Below are 4752 nucleotides of genomic sequence, written 5' to 3' on the forward strand. Positions count from 1 at the left end.
CGCACGCCGCCTACTACGAGCCGCGAATGAATTTCTCCCTTCGACCTTTCGGGTTTCTCAGGTTTACCCCTAAACGGTTTCACGTACTCTTGAACTCTCTCTTCAAAGTGCTTTTCAACTTTCCCTCACGGTACTTGTTCGCTATCGGTCTCGTGGTTATATTTAGCCTTAGATGGAGTTTACCACCCGCTTAGGGCTGCACTCTCAAGCAACCCGACTCTAAGGAGAGATCCTCTCGCCGTCAGTCACGGTCGCTACGGGCCTGGCACCCTCTATGGGCTGTTGCCCCGTTCAAGATGGACTTGGACGCGCGACGTAACGTCGAGATAATGGACCCTCCCGAACACCACATTTCCCGGCGCCCGATGTCGGTCGCGGGATTCGGTGCTGGGCTAATCCCTGTTCGCTCGCAGCTACTAAGGGAATCCTAGTTAGTTTCTTTTCCTCCGCTTAGTAATATGCTTAAATTCAGCGGGTAGTCTCACCTGCTCTGAGGTCGCTAGTTTAATATGCGTGGCGCTCGTAATCATCATAATAATGAAGATTAGGAGCCAATACGAAATATAAAAGTTTAGAATGGAAAAGACGCGCCGTCGAAAAACGGTGTTTTCTCCCTCGTATTCGAGAGACAACGCACCTACGATCCGACGTCGATTAAAAACTAATTTTATCGGATACGACGATCGTATTAATGGTGCGCGCTACGTTTATCACAAAAACGTGCGAACGACCGTTTTAAACACGTCTCATCCCTTTCATATTCGTACGACCCGTACGAGAGAGTTAGGTCACACGTACGGGTCCGCTGTCACGTTTTAGAACGTCGCGATCGAATCGCGCTTATACGCTCAGCACGCTCAGACATTTCTCGTCGATCGCGAAGATCAAAGAAAATCCGAGCAGTCTTGAAATGAGATACGACCCTCAGCCAGGAGTGGTCCGGGTATGAGATCCCAGGACCGCAATGTGCGTTCGAAATGTCGATGTTCATGTGTCCTGCAGTTCACAAGTTGACGCGCAATTAGCTGCGTTCTTCATCGACCCACGAGCCAAGTGATCCACCGTTTAGGGTAATCTTTTTTTAAGTTAGGTTTTAAACGCATATCGAAACGTTTCTATTATAAGACGACGACGACGACGACGACGCGCGCTCACGTCATAGACAGCGCTTGCGCCCCTTTCGCAGCCGCCGTCGACTTTAAAACGCTCTTACGGTTTATTTTCGTCTTCTCCACTACACACAACGAGAGGAGCGGAGACAGACTACTCGAAATGGTGACGTTCGTTGTAAATTTTCGTCGTCTCACCTCGTACGACAACAAAAGAGCATACGCTGATCATAGTTTGGCAATATTTTCGTAAACTAAATCTCACCCTTTTGGAATGAAACAAACGAAGGGTGATAAGATTTTCGTAAACTAATCACATTACCGATCATCGTATATGTTCGTCGATATGAGGATCGAAACGTCGATTAGAAATATAATTGGCAAAATCGTTTTATTTTGCGCTCGATTTGTCCATTTATAACGAAATCCGTCGTAGGCCGACGATTATTACTCGTCGTCCTATATAACAACATCTTCATCGTATATATCTCCGCTTTCGGGCGTACATCTTTTAAAACCATATATTATAGGTACCCGAAAACAGCTACGTTGACGACGTCGAAATTCGATCGGAACTTCCGAACTTCGTAGATGGCTCTTTAACGTTCGACAATGATTTTTACAGACTTGTACGTTTACCTATTATATATATATAGGCATAACAACACACTGTAATGATCCTTCCGCAGGTTCACCTACGGAAACCTTGTTACGACTTTTACTTCCTCTAAATGATCAAGTTTGGTCATCTTTTCCTACACATCGACGACGCCGAAACGCCATCGCGTGTCGATCCGAAGACCCCACTAAATCATTCAATCGGTAGTAGCGACGGGCGGTGTGTACAAAGGGCAGGGACGTAATCAACGCGAGCTTATGACTCGCGCTTACTGGGAATTCCTCGTTCATGGGGAACAATTGCAAGCCCCAATCCCTAGCACGAAGGAGGTTCAGCGGGTTACCCGGGCCGCTCGGCCAGGGAAGACACGCTGATTCCTTCAGTGTAGCGCGCGTGCGGCCCAGAACATCTAAGGGCATCACAGACCTGTTATTGCTCAATCTCGTGCGGCTAGAAGCCGCCTGTCCCTCTAAGAAGAATAGTTTGTACGCCGACAGTAAAAACCGCGCACGAACCGCGAAACCCGAAAGCAACGCGGCCGGCGGGCCTTTAGGATGTCAAAAAGCGCCTAGTTAGCAGGCTAGAGTCTCGTTCGTTATCGGAATTAACCAGACAAATCGCTCCACCAACTAAGAACGGCCATGCACCACCACCCACCGAATCAAGAAAGAGCTCTCAATCTGTCAATCCTTCCGGTGTCCGGGCCTGGTGAGGTTTCCCGTGTTGAGTCAAATTAAGCCGCAGGCTCCACTCCTGGTGGTGCCCTTCCGTCAATTCCTTTAAGTTTCAGCTTTGCAACCATACTTCCCCCGGAACCCAAAAGCTTTGGTTTCCCGGAAGCTGCCCGTCGAGTCATATTAGGGAACGTCGACGGATCGCTAGCTGGCATCGTTTAAGGTTAGAACTAGGGCGGTATCTGATCGCCTTCGAACCTCTAACTTTCGTTCTTGATCAATGAAAGCGTTTTTGGCAAATGCTTTCGCTTCTGTTCGTCTTGCGACGATCCAAGAATTTCACCTCTAACGTCGCAATACGAATGCCCCCATCCGTTCCTATTAATCATTACCTCGGGGTTCCGAAAACCAACAAAATAGAACCGAGGTCCTATTCCATTATTCCATGCATACAGTATTCAGGCGAAATTTTAGCCTGCTTTGAGCACTCTAATTTGTTCAAAGTAAACGTGCCGGCCCACCTCGACACTCAGTAAAGAGCACCGCGGCAGGATTGAGTTGGGCCGTCGTAACCACGACGCGCACAACACGCACGCCGAAACGCACGCGCGACGGCGACGCGACACGACTAAGCCCACCGGCAGGACGTCTCGCGAAAAACACGCCAGTTAACACCGCGAACGATGAACCGGCGGCGCGAGACACAAATTCGACTACGAGCTTTTTAACCGCAACAACTTTAATATACGCTATTGGAGCTGGAATTACCGCGGCTGCTGGCACCAGACTGGCCCTCCAATTGATCCTCGTTAAAGGGTTTAGAGTGTACTCATTCCGATTACGGGGCCTCGGATGAGTCCCGTATCGTTATTTTTCGTCACTACCTCCCCGTGCCGGGAGTGGGTAATTTGCGCGCCTGCTGCCTTCCTTGGATGTGGTAGCCGTTTCTCAGGCTCCCTCTCCGGAATCGAACCCTGATTCCCCGTTACCCGTTACGACCATGGTAGGCGCAGAACCTACCATCGACAGTTGATAAGGCAGACATTTGAAAGATGTGTCGCCGGTGCGAGACCGTGCGATCAGCTTAAAGTTATTCAGAGTCACCAAGTTGTACGATGACGAGCGCGAACCCGAAACCGATTGGTTTTGATCTAATAAAAGCACTCCTTCCATCTCTGGTCGGAGCTCTGTTTGCATGTATTAGCTCTAGAATTACCACAGTTATCCAAGTAATTGTGGGTACGATCTAAGGAACCATAACTGATTTAATGAGCCTTTCGCGGTTTCACCTTAATTCGGTATGTACTGAGACATGCATGGCTTAATCTTTGAGACAAGCATATGACTACTGGCAGGATCAACCAGGGAACTGTTCTTATTATTTTATCGACACGAAGCAGATAAAACAAATACAGACACAGTTTATTTTATAAGTTTGACTTATAAAGAAACGTGTGCGTAAGACGACGATATATAATATATATCGACGACTAATAAAAAGGAGGTGCATGATAGCGCGCCTAGACGACGGAAAAACCGGTCCGAGGCGCCACGCTCTTACATTTTAATATTAGTTGTCTAATAAAACAAAACGATATCATCATCTTAGACACATCTTTTGTTTTTTTTATACACAACCGATCGACTAGGCACCCAATTATCTCGATTATCGACGACGATCGTCGACTACGTCGAAAATTGGATGCCGCAAAATATCGTTCGGCGTTTATAAGACCTCGAAAAACATTCTCTCCGAACCCTTCGCTAGATAGAAATATATAAAGCGACAAGGAAACCTCGTACGAGAAACGTTTCGTGATTTTTTATTTTATTCTCGCTCGGAGAGCAGAGAGCTATCGCAAAATGTGTTGCTGTTTTATGAACGTTCCGATGAAAAACCGATACGTCCATAAAAATAATAATTCCAATCGCATATGAATCGTGGATCATCTTCTTCTAACGAAGCCGAATGTTCCCGCCGAATTCGCGATCTCGCAGTGATACCGTCGTCGTCGTCGTACGCTTCCCGATATATCGAAAAAAACCGACCAGGAAGAACAACGAAACGACGATACAAAATCGCGAGAGCGTTACGAATATATAATAACACGACGAAATACGCTTTTTATTTAGATAAATAAAAAAATACGGTTCGGATCTTATATATTAACATATAATATGTAATACCACCTTCGCTGATCAAAAGCCACTCGGTAAAAGTGTCACAGCGCCGGTCGACCCGACCCGTCGTATCCGTCTCTCGTATCGCCCCACGTAGAAGCGCACACGATTTAAGCGCGGGTCTCTCGCCAGCTATCGGAAATGTATGGGTGTTTTAGAACAGATCGTT

General features: G+C 47.2%; 3 non-coding genes across 3 annotated transcripts in view; all 3 read right to left on the reverse strand.

Moving 5' to 3' along the window:
- The window catches only part of LOC143206287 (large subunit ribosomal RNA), a 4098-nt gene extending 3599 nt beyond the window's left edge, over positions 1-499 (reverse strand). Inside the window, exon 1 of the ribosomal RNA XR_013008271.1 lies at positions 1-499. This exon is cut by the window's left edge and continues 3599 nt beyond it. This is a non-coding gene — a ribosomal RNA (large subunit ribosomal RNA).
- A 419-nt stretch (positions 500-918) lies between these two features.
- Positions 919-1073, reverse strand: LOC143206285 (5.8S ribosomal RNA). The gene has a single exon (XR_013008269.1). It is a non-coding gene; the product is annotated as a 5.8S ribosomal RNA (ribosomal RNA).
- A 708-nt stretch (positions 1074-1781) lies between these two features.
- On the reverse strand, positions 1782-3770 carry LOC143206286 (small subunit ribosomal RNA). Its single transcript, XR_013008270.1, has one exon. It is a non-coding gene; the product is annotated as a small subunit ribosomal RNA (ribosomal RNA).
- Positions 3771-4752: the final 982 nt, after the last annotated feature.

Source organism: Rhynchophorus ferrugineus, unplaced genomic scaffold (genome assembly GCF_030347505.1).
Source record: "Rhynchophorus ferrugineus isolate W39M unplaced genomic scaffold, kcgeb_rfMv2 rfM630, whole genome shotgun sequence".
Taxonomy (NCBI): domain Eukaryota; kingdom Metazoa; phylum Arthropoda; class Insecta; order Coleoptera; family Curculionidae; genus Rhynchophorus; species Rhynchophorus ferrugineus.